This window comes from Lynx canadensis, chromosome B3 (genome assembly GCF_007474595.2).
Source record: "Lynx canadensis isolate LIC74 chromosome B3, mLynCan4.pri.v2, whole genome shotgun sequence".
NCBI lineage: Eukaryota > Metazoa > Chordata > Mammalia > Carnivora > Felidae > Lynx > Lynx canadensis.
This window is the reverse complement of record NC_044308.2, coordinates 31,282,579-31,299,199: the sequence shown is the minus strand read 5'-3', so window position 1 is coordinate 31,299,199 and position 16,621 is coordinate 31,282,579. Positions and strand designations below refer to the sequence as shown.

General features: G+C 39.6%; 1 protein-coding gene across 2 annotated transcripts in view; it reads right to left on the bottom strand.

Annotated features, from left to right (window-relative positions):
- Positions 1–14,242, bottom strand: part of EDC3 (enhancer of mRNA decapping 3) — a 61,260-nt gene extending 47,018 nt beyond the window's left edge. Inside the window, exon 1 of one of the 2 annotated variants that reach the window (XM_032593592.1) lies at positions 14,088–14,242. The gene's annotated coding sequence lies outside the window, so the exon portion shown is untranslated. The remainder of the gene's footprint in view (positions 1–14,087) is intronic. The other variant, XM_030317706.1, reaches the window with a different exon arrangement.
- Between the last annotated feature and the right edge of the window lie 2,379 nt (positions 14,243–16,621).

Here is a 16,621-nt window from a genome sequence, read left to right as displayed (position 1 = left end):
TTGGCGGAGCATGTGACTCTCAATCTTGGGGTTAAGTTTAAGCCCCACATTGGGTATAGAAATTACTTAAAAATAAAATCTTTAAAAAATAAATAAATACAGAAAGATAATCAGACAAAATTCAGTATCCATTCATGAAATCAAAAAGGGGGGAGTGAGGGCATCTGCAAAACAATTATAGTGAACACCATATTAATGGTGAAATAATGAATCCTTTACCCCCAAAGACTGGGACAAGGCAAGGATATCCACTTCCATCATTTCTACTTCTAATCAATACCATACTGTAGGTTCTACACTGCAACAAGAAATAAGAAGCACAAATAATGGAAAGGAAGAACTAAAAATGTCTTTACTTGTAAACCATATGACTGACTGTGTATGTAGAAAACCCTAAGAAATGTACCAACTAAAAAAATCCTACTAGAACTAATAAATTAATTTAGCAAGGTCACAGGATACACGCTCAATTTAAAATAAACTGTACTCTCATTTTAGCAACAAACTGAAAATAAAATTTTAAAATACTATTTGTAGTACTATTAAAAACCATAAACTTTACTTAGGATAAAAAAAAAACATTACTTAGGATAAATCTAATGAAAAACATGCAGAACTTCTACAATGAAAAATATAAAAGACCACTGAGGAAAATTAAAAGAGGATCTAAATAAATGGGAGAGATGTACCACCTTCATAAGTCAAAGAGCTCAACGTTGTCAATTCTCCCCAAATACAAATATCAATAAAAATCCCAACTGGTCTTTTTGAAGAAACTGAAAAACTGATTCTAAAAGGCATATGGCAATGCAAAATACTTAGAACAGCCAAAATAATCATGAAAATAAAAAACAAGGCTACATGTTTTATACCACCTCATTTTAAAATTTACTATAAAGCTATGGAAAATCTGTGGTGTTGGTGCAAGGCTAGACAAAGAAATCAATGGAACAGAACAGAGCCCAGAAACAGACCCACACTGACTTCCAAGCAAGGTACCAAGATAAATCAATAAAGAAATTCAAGTATTTTTCAAAAAATGGTGCTAGAACTAGATATACAGGAGGAAAAATAACCTTGTATTCCTATCCCACACCAGATACAAAAAATCAATTTGAAACAAACTATCTAAACATAAAAGCTAGAACTATTAAAGCTACTAAGAAAACAGTATCTTAGTGACCTTGGGTGAGAAAAAGCTTAGACAAGCTTACACAAATAAGTACTAATCATAAAAGAAAAAAAAAATCTGATGGATTAGATTTCATCAAAATGTAAAAGTTCTAATTATCAAAAGTCACCATAAAGAATATAAATCGGAAGAGATGCGAATATATATATATATATATATATATATTCATTCAGCGAGACTAACTGGGAGGCAACTAGAGCAGAGCATCTGAGAGCTGATGGTAAACTGTAACAGATCAACGGAGATGGAAAGAAGTTGACCTTTCATATAGGTGGTCTGAATCTAATGATGGTTTAATATGATAGGTAACAGAAAGGAAGGAGAAAAAAACTACTGCTAAGAAAATAAAAGGTGAGTGGAACACACATAATCCCACAGCCTTTAAACACATACCATCATGTTGTGCAACAGCAGCAGCAGCAGCCAGCATTTACTGCACATTTAGTATGACTCAGCCAAAACTGTAGGGGCATTCTTCCCTTCAATCCTCATGACAATTCTACGGGGTAGCTACTTTACTAACCCATTTTATTTTTTAAAAGAGTTTTTAAAATGCTTATTTATTTGAGAGAGAGAGACAGAGAGAATGAGCAGGGGAGTGGCAGAGAAAGAGGAAGAGAGAATCCCAAGCAGGTCTGTACTGACAGCGCAGAGCCCAACATGGGACTCAAGCTCAAGAACCTTGAGTCATAACCTGAGCCGAAATCAAGAGTCAGATGCTTAACCAACTGAGCCACCCAAGCACCCCACTTAGTTTTCTTATTGAACATTTAGAGAATTCCATCTTTCACAATTATAATTAATGCAGCAATGATCAATTTCATATAGTGCTTGTCCTAAATTATTTTCTTAGGATAACGCCCCAATCAGTAAAAAGGTAAAGTCATCTAGCTTTGATTACAATGTCCCAGAGCAGAAAACTATTTTTTTCCACGTCATATTTTTTCAACTTCTTTTCAAAGCAAATCATTCTCTGAATGGGGTTACTCATACATTTAAAATAATGGTAACATAATAAAATATTTAAGAAGATATTCCACATAGTCTAGCCACATCCCAAAATCACTTCTATGGAGGCTACCTCCCAGACTTGGCCAAGCCAAGCATTTCAAGAAGCAAAACAATGGTTCTTTCTTCTACTATCGCCCCAAAACAAGAGGGGGGGAAAAAAGGTAAAGCCAGTCAAGAAGAAAACATTCACAATCAATATATCTGATAAAGGACTTGTATCCAGAGTACATAAGGAATATTTACAAATCAGCAATAAAAAAGGAAAAACACATTTTTTAAATATGGGCAAAAGAAGTTATCTGAATGACCAATAAACATATGAAGAGCTGCTGAACATCATTAATTACTGGGGAAATGCAAATTAAAACACAACGAGACAACTCAAACATCCATGCTGGGTGAACAGATAAACAAAATGTGGTATATACCTAGAGTGGAATATCATTCAGTCTTAAAAAGAACTTCTGATATATGCTACAACACAGATGAACCTTGAAGACATTATGCTAAGTAAAATAAGCCAGATAGGAGTTTCCTACAGCAGTCAAGAGACTACCCGACACAAGAGACTATTCTACCACAGAGACAGAAAGTAGAAGGTGGCTGCCAGGAGCAGGGGGAACAGGGAATGGTAAGTTATTGTTTAATGGGCACAGAATTTCAGTTTGGGAGTCTGAAAAAGTTATCGATGGTGGTAATGGTTACACAACAATGTGACTGTACTCAATGCCACTGAACTATACACTTAAAATAGTAACTTTTATACACATGTATTTTACAACAATAAAAAATCATTATGTTGGAAAAAAAAACACCATAAGATACCATTTTGGTATCTTGGCTTAAAATTTAAAGGACGGTAGGTGACACCAAATGCGTGTGATGATATGGAGCAAATGGAACCCCCTTTCAATGCTGATAGTGTAAAATGATACTACGACTTTGGGAAAGAGTTTAATGATTTCTTACAATATTAAACACATACCTATGACCCCAAATTTCATTCCCAGCATTTACCCAGGAAAAATGAAAACATGCTCAAAAAGGAACTTGTACACAAATGTACACAGTAGCTTTATTCACAATAGCAAAAACTAGAAACAAGGACAAGAGATAAATTATGGTATTAACAACAAAACACTACTCAGCAAAAAAAAGGAACAAAAAACTTACGCTACAACAAAACTATGAATAGCTAATTCTATCTTGTCTTTCTGGTATCTGCTAAAATGTCACCACCCCAAAGAGGCCTTCCCTGGCTACCCCAATCTAATGTCACTACTCACCATCACTCTTCAACACCTCATCTTCTGTTATGGTCTCAAAATTAATCACAACACGAATTACCTTATTAGTTTATGTTGTATCACCCCACTAAAATGTAAGCTTCATGAGGGCAAGAGACCTTTTCTGCCTTGTTCAGCCAGTAAGAGTGTCCAGAATTAAAAAGAAACTCAAATATTTATCTAATCAATGAATGAATTTACATGTCATAAATCTGACAGAAGTTAATCACTCAAAATCTAGAGTATATAAATATTTATATTTAGATGCCTTGGCCCTTCTTGGAAATAGTTCTAAAATGAGAATACCTGTTAAGCATACTCTGTGCAAAATCCTACAAAGATATGAAATCCAGCATTGCCCTACATACAGAAGGAAGTCAGGAAATAGCAGATGAGTATAAACATAACATACAATATTAAGTACAAAATGAAATACTGCTTGGCATTCTCCATGAAAAAACAGAAAAGAAAGAGCATTTCAAGCTGTTTTCAAGTATTAATTTCAGAAATACACCTACATAAAATATACAGCCTAAAAAAGGAAAAATAAAAAACACTCGTGTGGTAAAAAGAATATGTCCCATCAGAAACACAAAACCTAAAGAAAAACTCAGGGAATTTTCCAGTGATCTAAGTAAGTATCAGAAAACTATGCTGACAGAACAGAAAATAATGTGTTAGCAGGATCAACTGTTAGATTTTTTTTTAATTTTATAAAAAATTTCAAACATACACAAATGTAGACAGAACAGCATAATGAACCCCACATACCCATCACTGAGTTACAACAATTATCAACATAAGCATTTAAGAAATCAGATGAATTTCCGATGCAACCCAATTTCCACAACACTGATGATGGTAAAAGGCACAAAATACACATGCTTTAGGCTTATTTCCCATGTCCTGACCAGCCTTTGTCTACTTTAGTATCACAGAAGTATGAATGTCCTCTCCCATCATTTATACTCCGTCATAATCCTACTCTGATGCTTGTATTATTAGCTGCAGAATGAAAAGCTGTAGTAACAAGAATTTTTTCAACTACCAGAAATTCATGAGATGTGAAAGACTTTTATTTCTTCTTTACCCAATATATATATTTAAGACACTGACGCTGTCTTTAAAAAGCTTTTGCACAACAAAGGAAACCAAAAAAAGGAAAAGGCAACCTACCACTGGGAGAAGATATTTGCAAATGATATATCCAATAAGGGTTTATTTTTTTAATGTTTATTTATTTATTTTGACAGAGAGAGAGTATGTGCACAAGCAGAGGAGAGGCAGAGAGAGAGGGAGAGGGAAAGAATCCCAACCAGGCTCCACACAGTGCAGAGCCTGATGCAAGGCTCGATCCCACAAACCATGAGCTCATGACCTGAGCTAAAATCAAGAGTCAGACACTTAACTGATTGAGCCACCCAGGTACCCTCTCCAGTAAGGGTTTAATATCCAAACTGTAAAGAACTTACACAACACAAAAAAATAACCCCAATAATCTGATTAAAGATGGACAGAGGACCCAAATAGACATTTTTCCAAAGAAGACATACAGATGGCCAACAGACACATGAATAGATGCTCAATATCACTAATCATCAGGCAAATACAAATCAAAACTACAATGAGATAGCACCTCACATCTGTCAGAATAAGCAATACCAAATGGACAAGAAACAATAAATGTTGGCAACGATGTGGACAAAAAGGAAGCCCTGTGCAGTTGGTGGGAATGCAAACTGATACAACCACTGTGGAAAACAGTATGGAGCTTCCTAAAAAATTAAAAAGAGAAATTCCAAAAAAAAAAAAAAAAAAAAAAGAAAGAAAAATGGAAGGAAAGCTTCCAAACTCATTCTATGAAGCCAGCATTACCTTGATTCCAAAAACCAAAGACCCCTCTAAAAAGGATTACAGGCCAATATCCCTGATGAAGCTGGATGCAAAAGTTCTCAACAAGATACTAGCAAATCAAACTCAACAGTACATTAAAAGAACTATTCACCATGATCAAGAGGGATTCATTCCTGGGTTGCAGGGCTGGTTCAATATTCATAATCAATCAACATGATACACCACATTAATAGAAGAAAGGATAAGAACCATATGATCCTGTCAATAGATGCAGAAAAACCATCTGACAAAATACAGCATCCTTTCTTGATAACAACCCTCAAGAAAGTAGGGATAGAAGGGATACCTCAACATCACAAAAGCCATATATGAAGGCCCACAGCTAATATCATCCTCAATGGAGAAAAACTGAGAGCTTTCCCCCTAAGATCAGGAACATGACAGGGATGCCCACTCTCGCCCTGTTGTTCAACACAGTGTTGGAAGTCCTGGCCTCAACAATCACAACAAAAAGAAATAAAAGGCCTCCAAATTGGCAAAGAAGAAGTCAAACTTTCATTCTTCACAGATGACATGATACTCTATATGGAAAACCTGAAAGACTCCACCGAAAAACTGCTAGAGCTGATAGATGAACTCAACAAAGTCACAAGATATAAAATCAATGCACAAAATCAGCTGCATTTCTATACACCAATAATGAAGCAACAGAAAGAGATATAAAGGAATCAATCCCATTTACACTTACACCAAAAACCATAAAATACCTAAGAATAAACCTAACCAAAAGGTAAGAGATCTGTATGCTGAAAACTATAGAAAGCTTATGAACGCAACTGAAGACACAAAGAAATGGAAAAACATTCCATGCTCATGGAATGGAGGAACAAATATTGTTAAAATGTCAACACTACCCAAAGCAATCTACACATTCAATGCAATCCCAATTAAAATTGCACCAGCATTCTTCTCAGAGCTAGAACAAGCAATCCTAAAATTTGTATGGAACCACAAAAGACCCCAAGTAGCCAAAGTAATGTTGAAAAAGAAAACCAAACTGAGAGAAATCACAGCCTTTAGCCTCTACTGCAAAGCTGTAATCATCAAGACAGTATGGTATTGGCACAAAAACAGACACACAGACCAATGTGCATGAGAACCCAGAATTGGACCCACAAATGTACAGCCACCTAATCTTTGACAAAGCAGTAAAGAGTATCCAATGGAAAAAAGACATCTCTTTAGCAAATGATGCTAGGAGAACTGGACAGCAACATGCAGAAGAATGAAACTGGACCACTTTCTTACACCATACACAAAAATAAACTCAAAAGGAATGAAAGTCCTAAATGTGAGACAGGAAACCATCAAAACCCTAAAGGAAAAAAAAAGGCAACAATCTCTCTGACCTCAGATGCAGCAACGTCTTGCTCGACGCATCTCCAAAGGCAAGGGAAATAAAAGCAAAAATGAACTATTGGAACCTCATCAAGATAAAAAGCTTCTGTACTGCAATGGAAACAATCAACAAAACTAAAAGGCAACCAATGGAATGGGAGAAGTTATTTGCAAATGACATATCGGATAAAAGGTTAGTAGCCAAAATCTATAAAGAACTTAAACTCAACATCCAAAAAACAAATAACCCAATGAAGAAATGAGAAGACATGAATAGACACTTTTCCAAAGACATCCTGATGGCCAACAGACACACGAAAAGATGCTCAACATCACTCATTATCAGGGAAATACAAATCAAAATCAGTCTGATTCCACCTCACACCAGTCAGAGTGGCTAAAATTAACAACTCAGGAAACAACAGATGTTGGCAAGGGTGTGGAAAAACAGGAACCCTCTTAGAACTGTTGGTGGGAATGCAAACTGGTGTAGCTGCTCTGGAAAACAGTGTGGCGGTTCCTCAAAAAATTAAAAATAGAATTACCCTACAACCTAGCAATAGCACTACTAAGAATTTATATTACTAAGATACAGGAGTGCTGATTCATGGGGCACATGTACTCCAATGTTTATAGCAGCACTTTCAACAATAGCCAAATTATGGAAAGAGCTCAAATGTCCATCAACTGACAAATGGATGAAGAAGATGTGGTTTAGATATACAATGGAACACTACTTGGCAATGAGAAGGAATGAAATCTTGCCATTTGCAATGTGGATGGAACTAGAGAGTATTATGCTAAATGAAATAAGTCAAAGAAAGACAGATATCCTATGTTTTCACTCGTGGAATTTGATAAACTTAACAGAAAACCATGGGGGAAGGGAAGGGGAAAAAACAGAGAGGGAGGCACACCATAAGAGACTTAAATACAGAGAACAAAGTGAGGGTTGATGGGAGGGGTTTAGGGGAGAGGGGAAAATGGGTGATGGGCATTGAGGAGGGCATTTGTTGGGATCAGCACTGGGTATTGTATGTAAGCAATGAATCATGAGACTCTACTTCCAAAGCCAAGAGCACACTGTATACACTGTATGTTAGCTAAATTGACAATAAATTATATTTTTTAAAGAAAAATAGCCAAATTATGGAAAGCGCCCAAATGTCCATCAACTGATGAATTAAAAAGATATACACATTCATACATACATACATACAGTGAATACTACTCCGCAATGAAAAAGAATGAAATCTTGCCATTTTGCAACAATGTGGATGTACCTGGAGGGCATTATGCCAAGCAAAATAAGTCAGTCCGAGAAAGACAGATATCATATGATTTCATTCATATGTGGAATCTGAGAAACTCAACAAATGAACATAAGAGAAGGGAAGCAAACTGTAAGAGACTCTTAAATACAAAGAATAAATGGAGGGTTGCTGGAGTGGGGGAAGGCAGGGGGATGGGTTAAATGGGTGATGGGCATTAATGAGGGCACTTTTCGGGACAAGCACTGGGTATCATACGTAAGAGATGAATCACTAGAATCTACTCCTGAAGCCAAGACTAACTTGAATATCAATTAAACAGAAAAGAAAAGAAATACCATACAATCCAGTAATTCAACTACTGGGTATTTACCCAAAGAAAACAAAACCACCAGTGTGAAAAGACAGGTGCGCCCCTATGTTCACTGTAGCTTTACAATAGCTAAGAAATGAAAGCTAACCTAAGTGCACACTAACAGATAAATGTATAAGATGTGGTACACACACAGGAATATTACTCAGTCGTCAAAAAGTATGAGATCTTGCCAAGTGTGACAACATGGATGGACCCACAGGCCATTATGCTAAGTGAAATAAGTCTGATAAAGACAAATACCATATGCCTTCACTTACATGTAGAAGCTAAAAAACAAAACAAAGAATCATAAATAGAGAAATGGTGGGTGCCAGAGGGGATGGAGCTGAGGGGATAGGTAAATTAAGTGAAGGGGATTAAGAAGTACAAAAGTCCACTTACGAAATAAGTCACAGAGGGTGAATTAGGTGAAGGGGATTTAAGAAGTACAAAATTCCACTTACAAAATAAGTCACAGAGATGAAAAGTACAGCACAGGAAACATAGTCAATGATATTGTGACAACAGTGTATGGTGACAAATGGTACCCATATCCATCATGGTAATAAGCACAGTGTGATGTACAGAATTACAGCTGAAATATAAGATTGTACAGCAACTATAATTTAAAAAGATGTTGTAGGGGCGCCTGGGTGGCGCAGTCGGTTGGGCGTCCGACTTCAGCCAGGTCACGATCTCGCGGTCCGTGAGTTTGAGCCCCGCGTCAGGCTCTGGGCTGATGGCTCAGAGCCTGGAGCCTGTTCCCGATTCTGTGTCTCCCTCTCTCTCTGCCCCTCCCCCGTTCATGCTCTGTCTCTCTCTGTCCCAAAAATAAATAAACGTTGAAAAAAAAAAAATTTAAAAAGATGTTGTACATTCAAGTTTATATTGGTAATAATTGAGAACTTTTAATAGCTTTAAAACGTGGACTGCCAGTTCTACAATAGAAACTTTTTAAAAAGTAACCACTCGACGTGTAACAAATTACCCTATTATCACAAACTTCCCTCTATGTAAAATACATTAATGCATTATCCAAAACTCATCAAATAGGCTCATTCTATAAAGAAAATTGCTCTATTAATTTAAACCAGTAAATCTAAAACCAGTGAGTGCCATCTGGGTTCCGAATCAGATGAACACACTAAGGAAGGGGGTTTCATCAATCAGAGGGCTAACATCTTCGTGTCAAAAGAGCAACAGCTGAAGCAGAAGGAGATCTAGAAGCCACAAGGAGACCAATCTTTGATGTCTTTTACTTTCTACTTTTCTATCAGGGCCTAATATACATAGTAAGCCTACATATTTTAAGTGTACAGCTGCATGATCTTTTGCATATTAATTCACCCACATTACCACCACCTAAATCAAGACACAGAATACTTTGAACTCCCACGAAGTTTCCACTGTGTCCCCACAAAGGTAGCCATTATTCTGATATTTAACACAAAGGATTAGGGTAGCCCTTTTTTTTTTTTTTAATATTTTTGAGACAGAGACAGAGTGCGAGCGGAGGAGGGGCAGAGAGAGAGAGGGAGACAGATTCTAAAGCAGGCTCCAGGCTCTGAGCCGTCAGCAGAGCCCAACTCGGGACTTGAACTCACAGACCATGAGATCAGGACCTGAACTAAAGTCGGATGCTTAACTGAGCCACCCAGGCACCCCTAGGTTAGCCTTTTTGAACTTCATATAAATGGAATCATGAAGATTCTTATTTATTTTTTTATTTATAAAGGTTCTCTTTTGAAGTGTTTGGTTTCTTTGCTCAATTTTACATCTGTGAGATTCATCCTTATTGTTGTATGTAGCAATAGTTCATTGTCATGACTATATACTATTCTATTATATAACTATGCCTCAGTGTATTTACCCATCCTGTTTGGGGGGCTATTATGTATAAGGAATTTAACATTTTTGTATTTGTCTTTGTTGGGAACAAATGTGCCCATTTATGCTGGCCAATTACAAAGTCTTAGAATATGTATGGACTAATCTGCTCAAACGGTAAACTATCACTTTTTCCCCATTAATTTGAGGCTTTCCATATCATTCTCTTAATAAGAGACCTTTAGATAATAAATTCAGGTAGCCCTAAATGATCTTCCACCCATTATGCAACTGAGGCAGCGGCCAAAACAATTTATAAACTACAAATGAAGAACTTGCCAGTTACAAACCAACTAACTTCCATTTCCTCTGCCACATCAGACAGAACTCACACTATTCAGATTGAAACAACAACTGTGGTCAACTAAGGACAGTTATAACCAACAGCTGAGGATGAGTAAGTGGTTACTTATGGGCTTCTGAAAAACTAGGTATTTTTCCATGCATTTATCTCGAAAGCTATTTAATCAAAATCTTGGGAGTGGCAGGGTTGCCTGGGTGGCCCAGAAGGCTTCACTAGTAAATTCTATCAAACATATGGAAAAATAAACAATCCTACACAAACTCTTTCAGAAAACAGAAAAGAAAGTAACATTTCCCAACTCATTTTATATGGGTACTATCACTCTGATACTAAAGCCAAAGACATTAAAAAAAACTTCAGTATCCCTCATGAACACAGACATGAAAATTCTTTTTTTTTAATTTTTTTTTAATGTTTGTTTATTTTTGAGAGAGAGAGACAGAGCGTGAGCAGGCGGAGGGGCAGAGAGAGAGGGAGACACAGAATTTGAAGCAGGCTCCAGGCTCTGAGATGTCAGCACAGAGCCTGACGCGAGGCTCGAACTCACGAACAGTGAGATCATGACCTGAGCCAAAGTGGGAAGCTCATCCGACTGAGCCACCCAAGCGCCCCATAGACATGAAATTCTTTTTTTTTTTTTTAATTTTTTTTTGAACGTTTTTATTTATTTTTGGGACAGAGAGAGACAGAGCATGAACGGGGGAGGGGCAGAGAGAGAGGGAGACACAGAATCGGAAACAGGCTCCAGGCTCCGAGCCATCAGCCCAGAGCCTGACGCGGGGCTCAAACTCACGGACCGCGAGATCGTGACCTGGCTGAAGTCGGACGCTTAACCGACTGCGCCACCCAGGCGCCCCGACATGAAATTCTTAACAAAATATTAGCAAACTAAACTCAGCAACATATAAAAAAATATTATACACCATGACTAAGTGGGGTTCATTCCAGGAACACAAGATTAGTTTAACACCCAAAATTCAAGTAATGTAATACAACATTTATACATATCTTAAACATATCTCAGAGGTTTAATACAAAAAAGGTTACTTGTATATTTTAAACACATCAAGGGGTGCCTGGCTGGCTCAGTCGGTGGAGCATGCGACTCTTGATCTCAACAGTCTTGAGTTCAAGCCCCCACATAGGGTGTGGAGCCCACTTTAAAAAAAAGAATAAAATAAGAACATCAAATTGCATATTTAGATAACTTTGTACGGATCTTCTAGAAGTCAGTATTTACATGCCAAAACTTACATCCTAAATTATTTAAAATGTTTAAACTACTGAAATTTACAATGACCAATTTCAGATGCCAACTTAAATGTGTAAGAGATACATAGACTTTCTAATGTTTTGGACACTAAAAAAAGTTTTAAGACCCTGAGTAACAAGGGAAAAAGAATCACTCATGTCAGTGCAACTCAGACAACCAATAAAAAATTACTTCAGACAAGCAACAAAAAATTACTTTTGAAAATTTGACAAATTCCAACGACTTTTAACTTGTACCCCCAAATTAATTTACTGTTTTAGAGTACCCAGACATAAACCTTATATTCCAGGAGAGAGCTAATCAGTGCTAAAGTCAATCTTCCTTTCTTGTCCTAGATTCTATGTTCTCCTAATGCAATCTGCCACCACAGTCCCACGAGTTTTTCTCACAACCTAGCCATGCCACTGATTCAGATGATTGAAACTCCACTTCTTTTTATCACATGAACCCCTTCCAAGTTACATCTACCTTCTTTTTTTTTTTTTTTTTTTTTTACATCTACCTTCATTACCTGGTATAATTGTATTTTTTGTAACCTAACTGAAATTTCTCACATTTGTATGACCATTTCGTTTCATTAAACTGCACTGGGCAAATCTTGAGATTAACCAGATGATATTTTCTCTCTTCACTTCAAAAAGGTAAAAAAAATCTGATAAGCACACCTTTCAGATAAGGCTTGAAATACACGCTGTATATAAAGAAAGTGATATAGCCTCAACTCACCAGAATCCCAACTGTAAGTTGTATTCATAAATCAAACCTTTCCAGACCTAGAGGCTCAAAGTCATGACTCCATCTAACTTTACCACAATCTGGCAAATTCCCCTATGTCATCCACCAGGTCATCATAAAAAAGATGTAATGAACGCCCTCTAAAATCCTGACACACTACCACTACATTCCTTTGAGACACCAATTTGAAGTTCCTGTCCTGTTGTTCTGGATGAATTTATAACTCTAGCAACCCTGCTCCTCTGGCTAGGATACATTTCCACTTTGAATTCTCAGAAGTCACAAATATCTTAAACATTTTCTAATCCAGTATTTTTCAAACTACAGGTGTTTGGCGGTCAGACCTGTTGGCAGTCAATTTAGTGAGTAGCAATCAACTTTTTCTTTCGATGAAATAGAAAATGTCAAGGGGCATCATATGTAGAAAGGGTAAACTTTTGAGGGGTATGTCGTGTGTACTGTGCCCATGCTGGGAGCACACACGGAGTCATGATGTAAACTGTATCTAACTGTGGGTCCCAGGTCAAAAAAGTTTGAAATACCCTTTGCTAGTCCCACAGCCCTACCCCCACAAGGAAGTTCCACCAAAAAATTCTAAGTGATAAAAAAGTTACGTTATTTGTAACCATCTTTATTTCATTGAGAGAAACCAACAGATAGGAATTTTGAACTCAGTACCCCTAATCTGCCATTCATAAAAAAAGACTAGAATCCATCTGAGGTTTCCAGTTGAAATAGTGACCTGCTCACAGACAGTCATTTATGTTCTTATGGTCTTACTAGACCGATACCTGACAGCGGACCGAAATCACTGTAGTCTGTGGCTAGGTAAGAGTAGAAAAACCATTCCAGTTCCTCATCCGCAACCACAGGAGAGGATTGTTAGGACTCCTCCTAGCTCTGGAATTGGAAGATTCATTGAAAGCCAACTCGCCAACGAGGCGAGGACGACGCCTCGCACACGCCAGAACACTTGAACCACTCAACAAGCCAAATGTTGATAAATTCAATCAACAGCACAGAAAGGGTAGTTAAAGAAGCTCAGGCTTAACACCTACGGCTGTAAAGAATCAAGAGGCTGCGCCCCGGCGGGTATCGTTAACTTCTCGGCCACCTTTCCCTCTCAGACCCCAGTTCACCTCTGTCCTCAGGCTATCAGTCACGGAGGTGGCACCCGCGCTGTTCCATGCCACCCTACTCCACTGTGCAAAAGGACACTGAGGCATGGAGCAAAGAGTGGGCTAGCTGCCCCGGCCATCAACGAGGCTAAACCAACAGCCTAGGCCGCTAATGCCTCCCCCCTCCCACGCTTCCCGGGCTGTTTAGAATCCTGCTGCCCTCCGCCGCCCACCTCAAACCACACCCCCTGAGGCAACCCCTAGGACCTGGCCCCCGGCTCGCGCCCGCCTCTATAAAAGTCTACAAGGCCCGGAACCCCGAAGCCTAAAAGCAAACCCTCTTGGCAACCCCGGAAGCCCCCTCCCGCGAGCGCCCGTACCCCAGCCGCCCCGCCGCTCCCACCTCCAACGCCGTCTGCCTGTCGCCGCCTCCGCACACCGCGCCAAGGAGACCCTGCAACACGAGGAGACCCAGAGGCTGATAAGGGGCTTCTCCACACCCACCCCCACAGTCGCGGCGGCCGCCGGAAGCGCCCCGCGTCTCCACGCCACCGCCGTGAGGTCACTTCCGGCGCGACGCCTTGGAAACCGGAGGGCAGGCAGTTGAGGGGCGGAGCTCCCGGGAAATTTGAGAGCCTGGAAGAGCGCGGCGAATGCCCGCGCTGCGGCCTCCGGAACCGCGCCTGGGCGTCCATTTTGCGAGCCCCGCCTGCTCACGCGGGGTAGGGGTCTGGCTGGAGTTGGGGCCCTGACCCACTTTCCGGCCCAGTTGTGATGAAAAGTTCCAGCTTTCTCTCCAGACCCCTCGGGCTTATCGCCGCAGAAGAGCTGAGGACTTTGGGGAGGAGGGGGTGCCTGGTGGCGTGGACGTCGGCGTTTGATCAGTTGTAGCTGTGGGACGCAATAAGTAGGCCCCCGCAACGGATTAAAGGAAACAGATTCCCCTTGCGGTTGATCTGCTTCAGCTCATTTTGGAGTTAGTGCTAGCCAATGTGTACTTGAGTGCCGCTCCCCCCCACACATCCCAGTACTTGGTACATGGGTAAGTGCCACTCTCCTTGTGGCATTTTAGAGCATTGGTAGTCTTGGTTTTGAAAAAAAAAAAAAAAAAAAAAAAAGTAGGCGTTTAAGACCATGACTGAGTATAATGAGGGATTTTAGACCTTTCAAGTTTGCAAGGTCATCTTAACACCTGATGCCACGTTTGAGAACCACTGCTTGGGCAGGTAGCAAAGAGTAGGACAGTGGTTCCAAACATGGCTCTACAAAATCAGTTGAGGAATTTAATAAAATTTTCTCTCTCCAGGGAGTGCCTTCCCCTCCCCCATCGCAAGAGATTCAGTTTTCATAGGTCTGGAGGAGCTCTGACGTGTGTGTGTGTGTGTGTGTGTGTATTATTTTAAATGTTCTTTACAATCAATTCTTTGCACATCCCAGATTTGGGAGCCATTGCTGTATGAAACTCAGGGTTGAGTTTTGTTCTAGCTCTACCTTTTGTTTTTTACATATATAATTTTTTAACGTTTTATTTATCTAAGTAATCTCTACACCCAAGGTAGAGCTTGAACTCATGACCCCAAGATCAAGAGTTGGATGCTCCTCTGACTGAGCCAACCAGATGCCCCTACCTTTTGTGTTTTTTTATGACAGCTGTGTAACTTGAGATAAACTGGAGATAATAACTTAACAAAATTGCTGTAAAATTGCACCCGAACATGATTGGTATTCCTAAAAAAAAAAAAGGTGGTTAATTCTCTTGTGCCTTCTTTTGGTTAAGTGTTCTATAGTCCACTTGGAACCATCTTTTAAAAATTTTTTTTTCAACGTTTATTTATTTTTGGGACAGAGAGAGACAGAGCATGAATGGGGGAGGGGCAGAGAGAGAGGGAGACACAGAATCGGAAACAGGCTCCAGGCTCTGAGCCATCAGCCCAGAGCCTGACGCGGGGCTCGAACTCACGGACCGCGAGATCGTGACCTGGCTGAAGTCGGACGCTTAACCGACTGCGCCACCCAGGCTGGAACCATCTTTTAAATTCACAGGTGAAGTCAGTCGTAGAGGCCACTTTTAGGCAACAGGCTTGAGCAATGGAAACCTGAGTAAGGTACAAGGTGACCACCCAGCTGAATGCAAACAGGCACATTAGGCAACCAACCTCAAAACAGCCATAGACCCTAGCTGACTAATGGGCTACTTGCAACCGGGCACAGGTACCAAAAAGGGAAAATTCTCTATGTTGCCATACTTCCTCACTCCCTCCCCCTTAAGTACAGCCCTCCTCCACTGCCTTCTGACGGACAGTCTCTCCTTTGCTGTCCTGCCCGCTGCTCTCTTGCAGTGTATTCAATAAATGTCTATCTCCTTTGTTCTGCCTTGGGTGAATTCTTTCACCTCCTGCACTACCAGCCTCCACCCAATCTGGAGGCCCCACATCAGCCTTCGGTCATGTGGTTGTTCTCTGCTGCCCCATCATCTTGCACAGTGCTTGCCAAGAGTAGGTGCTAAAATAAGTGTCTATTGAATGAAAGAAAGAATTGTCCCAAGACCCCCTGCATAGACTGCCTAGAGCTCAAACTGGGAAGCTTTTAGTAAGATCTGAAGCCCTATTTGGTCAGCCATTAAACTTTGGAAATGAGATCAACTGCCTTAATTCCTCTGCTGAATTGCTCTGCTTAGCAAAAACAGTGTATTGGTTTTGAACTTTGACCTCATGGAGGGATCAGTCACCCATCTTTTAATGCTTTTACACATTGAGTTTCTCATTTGGCCTAACTGGAGTGGCAAATACATTCAGAATTGTAAAGGGGAACTTTGTTTTCTCTAAACTATGTCTTCATTCTTCTTTCTCTAGGGCTGGTTGTCTGAGAACCACAAAGATTCTCTCTGAGAAAGGGATTGTTTCCCTTCCTGACCTGAGCACAGAGAAGTTGCTTTCA